Source organism: Pleurodeles waltl, chromosome 1_2, assembly GCF_031143425.1.
Source record: "Pleurodeles waltl isolate 20211129_DDA chromosome 1_2, aPleWal1.hap1.20221129, whole genome shotgun sequence".
NCBI classification, from domain to species: Eukaryota; Metazoa; Chordata; class Amphibia; order Caudata; family Salamandridae; genus Pleurodeles; species Pleurodeles waltl.
In genome coordinates, this window is record NC_090437.1 from 1,350,827,358 (window position 1) to 1,350,840,641 (window position 13,284).

Sequence of the window (13,284 nt, forward strand, 5' to 3'; positions counted from 1 at the left end):
GAACGGAACTTCTGTGCAGGAGTGACCCCCAGGAGGCCCTCTCCCTTGCCCAGGTGGTGGCTACCCCGAGGAGCCCCCCCCTTGCCTGCCTGCATCGCTGAAGAGACCTCTTGGTCTCCCATTGAAATTTGAAGGAAACCCGACGCTTGTTCCCACACTGCACCCGGCCGCCCCCGCGCTGCTGAGGGTGTACTTTCTGTGCTAACTTGTGTCCCCCCCGGTGCCCTACAAAACCCCCCTGGTCTGCCCTCCGAAGACGCGGGTACTTACCTGCAAGCAGACCGGAACCGGGGCACCCCCTTCTCTCCATTGAAGCCTATGTGTTTTGGGCACCTCTTTGACCTTTGCACCTGACCGGCCCTGAGCTGCTGGTGTGATAACTTTGGGGTTGCTCTGAACCCCCAACGGTGGGCTACCTTGGACCAAAAACTGAAACCTGTAAGTGACTTACTTACCTGTTAAAACTAACAATATCTTACCTCCCCCAGGAACTGTGAAAATTGCAGTGTCCACTTTTAAAACAGCTTATTGTGTTTTATGACAAAAGTATACATGCTAAAGTAATGATTCAAAGTTCCTAGAGTACTTACCTGCAATACCTTTCAAATGAGCTATTTCATGTAAAATTTGAACCTGTGGTTCTTAAAATAAACTAAGAAAATATATTTTTCTATAACAAAACCTATTGGCTGGATTTGTCTCTGAGTGTGTGTACCTCATTTATTGTCTATGTGTATGTACAACAAATGCTTAACACTACTCCTTTGATAAGCCTACTGCTCGACCACACTACCACAAAATAGAGCATTAGTATTATCTCTTTTTACCACTATTTTACCTCTAAGGGGAACCCTTGGACTCTGTGCATGCTATTCCTTACTTTGAAATAGCACATACAGAGCCAACTTCCTACAAGCCTACATCTCTGCACCAGTCCTGGACGACAGAATGATGGTCATTCCCAGACTGAAGTCTACGTCTCTGCACCGCTTCTGGACGACAGAATGATAGTCATTCCCAGACTGAAGCCTACATCTCTGCACTGCTCCTGGACGACAGAATGATGGTCATTTACAGACTGAAGCCTACGTCTCTGCCTGCCCTGCCACAGAATGATAGTCATTCCCAGAGTGAAGCCTATGTCTCTGCCACACCCTTGCCACAGAATGATAGTCATTCCCACAGTGAGGTCCACGTCTCTGCACCGCTCCTGCACGACAGAATGATGGTCATTCCCAGACTGAAGTCTACGTCTCTGCACCGCTCCTGGACGACAGAATGATAGTCATTCCGAGACTGAAGCCTACGTCTCTGCCACACCCTTGCCACAGAATGATAGTCATTCCCAGACTAAAGTCTACATCTCTGCCACACCCTTGCCACAGAATGATAGTCATTCCCAGACTGAAGTCTACGTCTCTGCACCCCTCCTGGACGACAGAATGATAGTCATTCCTAGACTGAAGTCTACGTCTCTGAACCGCTCTTGGACGAAAGAATGATGGTCATTCCCAGACTGAAGCTTACGTCTCTGCACCGCTCCTGGACGACAGAATGATAGTCATTCCCACACTGAAGCCTACGTCTCTGCACTGCTCCTGGATGACAAAATGATAGTCATTCCCAGAGTGAAGCCTACGTCTCTGCACCGCTCCTGGATGACAGAATGATGGTCATTCCCAGACTAAAGTCTACGTCTGCACCACTCCTGGACGACAGAATGATGGTCATTCCCAGACTGAAGTCTACGTCTCTGCTACACCCTTGCCACAGAATTATCGTCATTCCTAAACTGAAGCCTACGTCTCTGCACCGGTCCTGGACGACAGAATGATGGTCATTCCCAGACTGAAGTCTACGTCTCTGCACCACTCCTGGACGACAGAATGATGGTAATTCCCAGACTGAAGCCTGCGTCTCTGCCACACCCCTGCCACAGAATGATAGTCATTCCCAGAGGGAAGCCTACGTCTCTGCACCGCTCCTGGACGACAGAATGATGCTCATTCCCAGACTGAAGCCTACGTCTCTGCCACACCCTTGCCACAGAATGATAGTCATTCCCAGAGTGAAGCCTACGTCTCTGCACCGCTCCTGGACGATTTAAGGATGGTCATTCCTAGACTGAAGTCTACGTCTCTGCCACAGCCCTGCCACAGAATGATAGTCATTCCCAGACTGAAGCCTACATCTCTGCACCGCTACTGGACGACAGAATGATGGTCATTCCCACACTGAAGCCTACGTCTCTGCCACACCCTTGCCACAGAATGATAGTAATTCCCAGACTGAAGTCTACGACTGCACCGCTCCTGGACGACAGAATGATGGTCATTCCCAGACTGAAGTCTACGTCTGCACCGCCCGTGGATGACAGAATGATAGTCATTCCCAGACTGAAGTCTACGTCTGCACCGCTCCTAGACGACAGAATGATAGTCATTCCCAGACTGAAGTCTGCGTCTCTGCCACAGAATGATAGTCATTCCCTGACTGAAGCCTACGTCTCTGCACCGCTCCTGGACAACAGAATGATGGTCATTCCCAGACTGAAGCCTACGTCTCTGCACCGCTCCTGGATGACAGAATGATAGTCATTCCCAGACTGAAGTCTACATCTGCACCGCTCCTAGATGACAGAATGATAGTCATTCCCAGACTGAAGTCTGCGTCCCTACCACAGAATGATAATCATTCCCAGACTGAAGCCTACGTCTCTGCACCGCTCCTGGACGACAGAATGATGGTCATTCTCAGACTGAAGCCTACGTCTCTGCCACACCCTTGCTACAGAATGATAGTAATTCCCAGACTGAAGTCTACGTCTGCACTGCTCCTAGACGACAGAATGATGGTCATTCCCAGACTGAGGCCTACGTCTCTGCACCGCTCCTGGATGACAGAATGATGGTCAGTCCTAGACTGAAGTCTGCGTCTCTGCCACACCCCTGCCACAGAATGATAGCCATTCCCAGACTGAAGCCTATGTCTCTGCACCGCTCCTGGATGACAGAATGATGGTCATTCCCAGACTGAAGTCTACATCTCTACACCGCTCCTGGATGATAGAATGATGGTCATTCCCAGACTGAAGCCTACATCTCTGCCACACCCTTGCCACAGAATGATAGTCATTCCCAGACTGAAGTCTACATCTGCACTGCTACTAGACGACAGAATGATGGTCATTCCCAGACTGAAGCCTACGTCTCTGCACCGCTCCTGGATGACAGAATGATGGTCAGTCCTAGACTGAAGTCTGCGTCTCTGCCACACCCCTGCCACAGAATGATAGCCATTCCCAGACTGAAGCCTACGTCTCTGCACCGCTCCTGGATGACAGAATGATGGTCATTCCCAGACTGAAGTCTACATCTCTGCACCGCTCCTGGATGATAGAATGATGGTCATTCCCAGACTGAAGCCTACATCTCTGCCACACCCTTGCCACAGAATGATAGTCATTCCCAGACTGAAGTCTACGTCTGCACTGCTCCTAGACGACAGAATGATGGTCATTCCCAGACTGAAGCCTACGTCTCTGCACCGCTCCTGGATGACAGAATGATGGTCATTCCCAGACCGAAGTCTACATCTCTGCACCGCTCCTGGATGATAGAATGATGGGCATTCCCAGACTGAAGCCTACGTCTCTGCCACACCCTTGCCACAGAATGATAGTCATTCCCAGACTGAAGTCTACGTCTGCACTGCTCCTAGACGACAGAATGATAGTCATTCCCAGACTGAAGTCTGTGTCTCTGCCACAGAATGATAGTCATTCCCAGACTGAAGCCTATGTCTCTGCACCGCTCCTGGACGACAGAATGATGGTCATTCCCAGACTGAAGCCTACGTCTCTGCACCGCTCCTGGACGACAGAATGATAGTCATTCCCAGACTGAAGTCTACATCTGCACCGCTCCTAGACGACAGAATGATATTCATTCCCAGACTGAAGTCTGCGTCTCTACCACAGAATGATAGTCATTCCCAGACTGAAGCCTACGTCTCTGCACCGCTCCTGGACGACAGAATGATAGTCATTCCCAGAGTGAAGCCTAGGTCTCTGCACCGCTCCTGGACGACAGAATGATAGTCAGTCCCAGACTGAAGCCTAGGTCTCTGCACCGCTCCTGGATGACAGAATGATAGTCATTCCCAGACTGAAGCCTAGGTCTCTGCACCGCTCCTGGACGACAGAATGACGGTCATTCCCAGACTGAAGCCTAGGTCTCTGCACCGCTCCTGGACGACAGAATGACGGTCAGTCCCAGACTGAAGCCTAGGTCTCTGCACCGCTCCTGGACGACAGAATGACGGTCATTCCCAGACTGAAGCCTAGGTCTCTGCACCGCTCCTGGACGACAGAATGACGGTCATTCCCAGACTGAAGCCTAGGTCTCTGCACCGCTCCTGGACGACAGAATGACGGTCATTCCCAGACTGAAGCCTACATCTCTGCACTGCTCCTGGACGACAGAATGATGGTCATTTACAGACTGAAGCCTACGTCTCTGCACCGCTCCTGGATGACAGAATGATGGTCATTCCCAGACTGAAGTCTACATCTCTGCACCGCTCCTGGATGATAGAATGATGGTCATTCCCAGACTGAAGCCTACATCCCTGCCACACCCTTGCCACAGAATGATAGTCATTCCCAGACTGAAGTCTACGTCTGCACTGCTACTAGACGACAGAATGATGGTCATTCCCAGACTGAAGCCTACGTGTCTGCACGGCTCCTGGATGACAGAATGATGGTCAGTCCTAGACTGAAGTCTGCGTCTCTGCCACACCCCTGCCACAGAATGATAGCCATTCCCAGACTGAAGCCTACGTCTCTGCACCGCTCCTGGATGACAGAATGATGGTCAGTCCTAGACTGAAGTCTGCGTCTCTGCCACACCCCTGCCACAGAATGATAGCCATTCCCAGACTGAAGCCTACGTCTCTGCACCGCTCCTGGATGACAGAATGATGGTCATTCCCAGACTGAAGTCTACATCTCTGCACCGCTCCTGGATGATAGAATGATGGTCATTCCCAGACTGAAGCCTACATCTCTGCCACACCCTTGCCACAGAATGATAGTCATTCCCAGACTGAAGTCTACATCTGCACTGCTACTAGACGACAGAATGATGGTCATTCCCAGACTGAAGCCTACGTCTCTGCACCGCTCCTGTATGACAGAATGATGGTCAGTCCTAGACTGAAGTCTGCGTCTCTGCCACACCCCTGCCACAGAATGATAGCCATTCCCAGACTGAAGCCTACGTCTCTGCACCGCTCCTGGATGACAGAATGATGGTCATTCCCAGACTGAAGTCTACATCTCTGCACCGCTCCTGGATGATAGAATGATGGTCATTCCCAGACTGAAGCCTACATCTCTGCCACACCCTAGTCATTCCCAGACTGAAGTCTACGTCTGCACTGCTCCTAGACGATAGAATGATTGTCATTCCCAGACTGAAGCCTACGTCTCTGCACCGCTCCTGGATGACAGAATGATGGTCATTCCCAGACTGAAGTCTACATCTCTGCACCGCTCCTGGATGATAGAATGATGGGCATTCCCAGACTGAAGCCTACGTCTCTGCCACACCCTTGCCACAGAATGATAGTCATTCCCAGACTGAAGTCTACGTCTGCACTGCTCCTAGACTACAGAATGATAGTCATTCCCAGACTGAAGTCTGTGTCTCTGCCACAGAATGATAGTCATTCCCAGACTGAAGCCTATGTCTCTGCACCGCTCCTGGACGACAGAATGATGGTCATTCCCAGACTGAAGCCTACGTCTCTGCACCGCTCCTGGATGACAGAATGATAGTCATTCCCAGACTGAAGCCTACGTCTCTGCACCGCTCCTGGACGAGAGAATGATAGTCAGTCCCAGAGTGAAGCCTAGGTCTCTGCACCGCTCCTGGACGACAGAATGATAGTCAGTCCCAGACTGAAGCCTAGGTCTCTGCACCGCTCCTGGATGACAGAATGATAGTCATTCCCAGACTTAAGCCTAGGTCTCTGCACCGCTCCTGGACGACAGAATGATAGTCAGTCCCAGACTGAAGCCTAGGTCTCTGCACCGCTCCTGGACGACAGAATGACGGTCATTCCCAGACTGAAGCCTAGGTCTCTGCACCGCTCCTGGACGACAGAATGATAGTCAGTCCCAGACTGAAGCCTAGGTCTCTGCACCGCTCCTGGACGACAGAATGATGGTCATTCCCAGACTGAAGCCTACATCTCTGCCACACCCTTGCCACAGAATGATAGTCATTCCCAGACTGAAGTCTACGTCTGCACTGCTCCTAGACGACAGAATGATGGTCATTCCCAGACTGAAGCCTACGTCTCTGCACCGCTCCTGGATGACAGAATGATGGTCATTCCCAGACCGAAGTCTACATCTCTGCACCGCTCCTGGATGATAGAATGATGGGCATTCCCAGACTGAAGCCTACGTCTCTGCCACACCCTTGCCACAGAATGATAGTCATTCCCAGACTGAAGTCTACGTCTGCACTGCTCCTAGACGACAGAATGATAGTCATTCCCAGACTGAAGTCTGTGTCTCTGCCACAGAATGATAGTCATTCCCAGACTGAAGCCTATGTCTCTGCACCGCTCCTGGACGACAGAATGATGGTCATTCCCAGACTGAAGCCTACGTCTCTGCACCGCTCCTGGACGACAGAATGATAGTCATTCCCAGACTGAAGTCTACATCTGCACCGCTCCTAGACGACAGAATGATATTCATTCCCAGACTGAAGTCTGGGTCTCTACCACAGAATGATAGTCATTCCCAGACTGAAGCCTACGTCTCTGCACCGCTCCTGGATGACAGAATGATGGTAATTCCCAGACTAAAGCCTAGGTCTCTGCACCGCTCCTGGACGACAGAATGATAGTCAGTCCCAGACTGAAGCCTAGGTCTCTGCACCGCTCCTGGACGACAGAATGACGGTCATTCCCCGACTGAAGCCTAGGTCTCTGCACCGCTCCTGGACGACAGAATGACGGTCATTCCCAGACTGAAGCCTAGGTCTCTGCACCGCTCCTGGACGACAGAATGATAGTCAGTCCCAGACTGAAGCCTAGGTCTCTGCACCGCTCCTGGACGACAGAATGATAGTCAGTCCCAGACTGAAGCCTAGGTCTCTGCACCGCTCCTGGACGACAGAATGACGGTCATTCCCCGACTGAAGCCTAGGTCTCTGCACCGCTCCTGGACGACAGAATGATAGTCAGTCCCAGACTGAAGCCTAGGTCTCTGCACCGCTCCTGGACGACAGAATGATAGTCAGTCCCAGACTGAAGCCTAGGTCTCTGCACCGCTCCTGGACGACAGAATGATAGTCAGTCCCAGACTGAAGCCTAGGTCTCTGCACCGCTCCTGGACGACAGAATGACGGTCAGTCCCAGACTGAAGCCTAGGTCTCTGCACCGCTCCTGGACGACAGAATGATAGTCAGTCCCAGACTGAAGCCTAGGTCTCTGCACCGCTCCTAGACGACGGAATGATGGTCATTCCCAGACTGAAGCCTCGGTCTCTGCACCGCTCCTGGAGCACCCCCAGACTAAGGTCGCTGATCTCTGGCTCCACAGTTTGTCCTGAAGCCTCTAATTACCGAGCAGTTTCCAGTCTCTGATTGCAGACTTCACCTCACCTTATAGAATGAGAGAGCCTCGGAAACACTGAGGTCAAGAAGAGGAAACATCCCGGGGATCCCAGCGTCACCCCGAGTCACTCGCAGATCGATTGAACAGTAAAACAGAAGCATCTCGGCTCCTCTGCGGCATCCGCGAGGTTACACCAGGGACGGGATAAAAACAAGCATTTGCAATGCAAGGGCTCTCGCATTTGCTCGAGTTAGAGCTATTGAACTTCTAACCGGACTTTTCTTGCCACACAAACTGAAAATGAAAATTAAAACAGTTTCACATAAGGGAGCCGATTCAAAGCGCCACGGCATCAGCAGACAAAAGGAAAAAGAGGTTCACTCACAGCCAAACGTATCCGCAGAAGTGCAAATATCCATGTAACGGGGGCGATGTCCAAGGCGGCAACTAAACAAGCCTAAAGCGTTCACCAACGAAGATAAAGGATATTTGCAGGACAAGCCCAGAAAAGAGGATAGTGATGGGCGTGCGGCGCGCGTGCTTAGAAGCCCAGATACAGAACAACAGGTCAGCGCTTGCGCGCTGCTCTGCTCGACCTAAAAGCAGCACGCGCAAAGCACAACAAAGAAAGCAAACAGTGCAACACAACTGTGCAACTGCTGGGACAAAACATAAACAATTCATCAAAAATATAACGTGTCCATCAGGACGGGAGCAGGGCAGGAATTATCACGGAGGGGAAGAAGAAGCGTGGTGAATAAGCAGCGTGCGTCTGTGCTTTTTTAGCAATAAATAAAACAAGCATTTGCAATGCAACGGGTCTCGCGTTTGCTCATGTTAGAGCTGATAGCGTTGTAAACTCCTAACCCGACTTTTCACCTATCGGCAAAAGTGCATTTATGTACGTAAGCCGAAAAAGTGCACTTATCTATGTAAAGCGCTCGACTTCTGCCAAGCGAAGTTGCGCTAGTAAATTAGAGAATGACAGAATGATGGTCAGTCCTAGACTGAAGTCTGCGTCTCTGCCACACCCCTGCCACAGAATGATAGCCATTCCCAGACTGAAGCCTACGTCTCTGCACCGCTCCTGGATGACAGAATGATGGTCATTCCCAGACTGAAGTCTACATCTCTGCACCGCTCCTGGATGATAGAATGATGGTCATTCCCAGACTGAAGCCTACATCTCTGCCACACCCTTGCCACAGAATGATAGTCATCCCCAGACTGAAGTCTACGTCTGCACTGCTCCTAGACGACAGAATGATGGTCATTCCCAGACTGAAGCCTACGTCTCTGCACCGCTCCTGGATGACAGAATGATGGTCATTCCCAGACCGAAGTCTACATCTCTGCACCGCTCCTGGATGATAGAATGATGGGCATTCCCAGACTGAAGCCTACGTCTCTGCCACACCCTTGCCACAGAATGATAGTCATTCCCAGACTGAAGTCTACGTCTGCACTGCTCCTAGACGACAGAATGATAGTCATTCCCAGACTGAAGTCTGTGTCTCTGCCACAGAATGATAGTCATTCCCAGACTGAAGCCTATGTCTCTGCACCGCTCACCCTGTGTGCAGTAGATTTGCAAGTCTTCCTGCATGAATGTTAGTTTGGTTCTTTCTTCCTCAGTCAGGGTTGGCAGAGTTGTAGGACAGCAGCGTGGCACACTGTGGAGTCTTCTAAAGTATTTCTTGGTTGTTTTATTGTCAGGAACAGATACCTGGCAGTGGATTCATGTCAAGGAGTAGAGTGGTGGTTGGGTGACAATGGGAATATGAGGTTGTGTCTGGTGCCACTCAGTGCATGTGCCATGAGTCTCTGGGCTCTGATTCTTGTGCCCCTCAGCGCAGGTACCACGAGTCTCTGGGCTCTGATTCTTGTGCCTCTCAGCGCAGGTACCATGAGTCTCTGGTGGGAGGATCTGATTCTTGTGCCCCTCAGTGCAGGTACCATGAGTCTCTGGGCTCTGATTCTTGTGCCTCTCAGCGCAGGTACCATGAGTCTCTGGGCTCTGATTCTTGTGCCTCTTGGCGCAGGTACCAAGAGTATCTGGGCTCTGATTCTTGTGCCCCTTGGCGCAGGTACCATGAGTCTCTGGGCTCTGATTGTTGTGCCATTCAGCACAGGTACCATGAGTCTCTGGTGGGAGGCTGTAATTCTTGTGCCACTCAGCACAGGTACCATGAGTCTCTGGGCTCTGATTCTTGTGCCACTCAGCGCAGGTACCATGGGTCTTGGGGCTCTGATTCTTGTGCCACTTGGCGCAGGTACCATGAGTCTCTGGTGAGAGCCTCTGATGCCTGTGTTTGGTGAGTTGAGAGTGGTGTGTCTGAAGCTGTACATGCACTTGCGGATAGATGTACATGTGCATGAGTGATGTTGCAGAAAGCTGTCCTCTATGTCGTCAGCCTTTAAGTGGCCAAAGGTGTTAACTCTTCAAGAGGACTAGAAATAAACTGACCAGGTTTGTTGGCTGGTTTGGTTTAGGTTAATGGTTCATGGCAGAGCCTTGAGTCTTCACCTTCAGTATTAGTCTTTGAACTGGAGGTGTGCTCTCTTAGGTTTGGGGTGTGTGGAGCATGGGCCATGATGGGTGGTGGACTGGAGTCTTCTCTGGTTGGTGGGCATGGATGGTGTGTAGTTGACTGCAGGTGGTCTTTAGGGTCCACTGTTGCGGAGGGGATGGGTGCTGTTTGAGGCAGTGCTTGGAGTTTGAATGGTCTCTTGTTGGACGTTGCTGGCTTCTAATGCTGGATACAAGACAGGGAGAACTCATGCGTTAGTATTCTGAACATGCTGAAGTCTATAGATTAGGCAAGAAGAGCCAGAAAGAGCCCACTAAGGTTTCTTCTAGACTGAACGCCAATTAGGATATTAATATTCATAAGCAAATAGGAGAAGGCACGTCTTGGGCACCCTGATATCCTGGATTCAAATGCCAGGTAGAAACACAGCAGGAAAGAGCCGGTCCTGGGCTCCGCTGCAATCCTGGGTTTAAATGGTAGTTTAGAGCCGGTGTCCCACGTTTCTCACTGCAACAAGTGGAGTAGCACATTTCCAGACAGAGGGAAGCTGGAGCAATGGATGGGATCCCAGCGTGTAGGAAAAGCTTCAGATTTGGTGAGATTTACTGGAGCTACTGTATTCATCCAGCAGAGAGTGGCCTCAAAGGCAGAATAAGAAATGTTGGCATGTGATGGGTAACATGCAACCAACTCTAAACAGAAACTGGAAGGAATCTGCTGAGGGAAATACTTTGGGAGTACAAGAGCAGGGGCATCAGAAGTTGGAACTGGAAGTTAAGTTCCAGGGGAAGCATGGCTGACCTCCATAGAACATGCCACTCAAGGTCAGAAGTTTGGGTTGAACCAACTTGGCAGTGGAAGAGATCAGGCTGAACCTCATCCTGGTAGATCTAGTGATGTCACCGTCTATGACGGATCTAATATTACATCCCTCAGACGGCTACATCATCTGAACAGTCACTAGGTCTGCCACATCAGAGCTCCTACCAACAAACCCAGACTGACAGGAGTTGAACTAATCATTTGTCCCAATCCAATATTCAAGCCGGAGTGTAGCAACAGGCTCCATCACCCTGGTGGCAAGGTTAGATTGAAATCTGCCCAATGTTTGCAGGAGTTACCACAACCTGTTTGGAGCATCTGAAACAGTGCAAGAAGAAAGATGTATTAATCCACTGATGGAGGAATGGGGCAAAGATTCCCTGATTAGATGTCACATGAAGATCCAAAGGTTATGGCTGTTTTAAGACTAAGCAACAATCCATGAGGAGCTTTCTTGAGTAGGATTTATATGTTTGGGCTGTGGGGCGAAAGATATTCATGTTCTTCTGAATGTTGTTGAATTTCAGGTGGAAATATTCTGAGTGATTTCACCAGGTCCAGTATGGGAGGACTCCCGATTTACCTCGACTTGTGGGAGGACCCCAACTTACATTGACTGATGGTGTGGAAAGGGCTTGTGGGAGTTAGGCGAGGCATTCATGCATTCAGGCAACTAGGGGGCTGATTTAAAAAGGGATTTTTGCATCAATATATTAAATCAATTGCTATTTCTTGCAGTTTTTATATGGAGTGAACTGGAATCAAAGGTATTTAGCACTTTACACGAACACCGGTTACATTACAGAAGGACCCATTTTTGTAGGCACGGGGAGATTAAATAATTTGCTTAAAACCTCAGGATGTTTCTTTATTAAGAAGGGAGGTGTGTGGGATGTTGTCTAATGGAGCCAGAGGAGGGACTGTCCAATGATGGCCAAGGTGACTGGAAGTCTCATCGTCTCTTCGCCTCAGCTGTGGACAGTGAGTTACTTTGTCACTTGATCTAATTGAAGAGGAAGAGAAGGAGTTGCAGATCATTGAATTGTGAAGACTACAGACCGGCACATCCACTGTCCCTCTGAGTACATCGAAGGCTGATGGGGCTGGGCAGGAAGGTAAACACTCTTAGAGGTCTCTTTGTGGCCAGAGTCAGGACCTCACGTCATGAACAGCTGCAGTGAGAAGCTCCATGTTACTGGTTACCAGTGAAAATGAACTGATGTTCTGGTATGTGATGGTCTGGACTGGGTTTGGACACTGCAGGCAGCTTCTGGCCAGCTGGGCTGAAAGCTCCCACGTTTTCCAGGTGACTCAGTTCCTAAATATGGCCTAGATGCAGCCCTCAACCTTCTGGCACTAGCTCTTTGCTTCACCCCACACTGAGAATTCCTCTTGGAATAAAAATACCTCCCCTCAAGGACCATATACAAACTGCGCAATAAAAATCTAGTATACAAATTGACCACAGTCATACAAAACTACATTGCTGTCTTAAAATAATCAATATCAATCAATAAAAACTCAACATCATCTCCTGCGCCGGCGACACCCATCTGGTCCTATCCCTTGCAGATGACACCCCCACCTCTAAGACAAACTTCCACAACATCATGACCGACATCGCCACACGGATGAGGACCAACTGCCTCAATCTAAGCTCAGAGAAGACATAAGTTCTTATCGTCAGAAACAGGCCCTCACCCTGGAATGAGTCACAGTAGCTACCCACCCTCGGCCCCACACCCACCAACCAAGCATGTAACCTAGGAATCATCCTTGACACCCAACTCACCATGAAACAAATAAACACAGTCTCAGCTTCTTGCTTCAACATACTCCGCATGCTGAGCAAGATATTCGGATGGATCACGCAATCAGCCAGGAAAAGAACCACACAAGCCCTCACCACAAGCCGACTCGACTACGGCAACTCCCTCTATGCTGGAGCTTCGAATCGTCTCCTAAACCACCTCCAGACTGCTCAGAACACAGCCACCAGACTCATCATCGAGCTCCCCAGAAGAGTCGGCATGACCCCTCACCTCAGAGCGCTCCACTGGCTCCCCGTCCAGCAGAGAGATCTCTTGAAGCGCGTCACCCACACCTATAAGGCCCTCCACAACTCAGGTCCCGCCTATCTCAACAACCGCCTCCACTTCCACCAACCTATGAGAGAACCCTGCTCCTCCTCCCTCACCCTGCCTCGGGTCACCTTTCTCCCACATTGCACTCATGGCCTGGAACAACCTACCCCTCCACTTACAAACCTGCCCTTCTCTGCAAGAGTTCAGCA

General features: G+C 50.3%; 1 protein-coding gene across 1 annotated transcript in view; it reads right to left on the reverse strand.

Moving 5' to 3' along the window:
- LOC138252828 (uncharacterized) overlaps positions 1-13,284 on the reverse strand; it is a 138,700-nt gene that overhangs the window by 18,368 nt on the left and 107,048 nt on the right. The window lies entirely within an intron of this gene.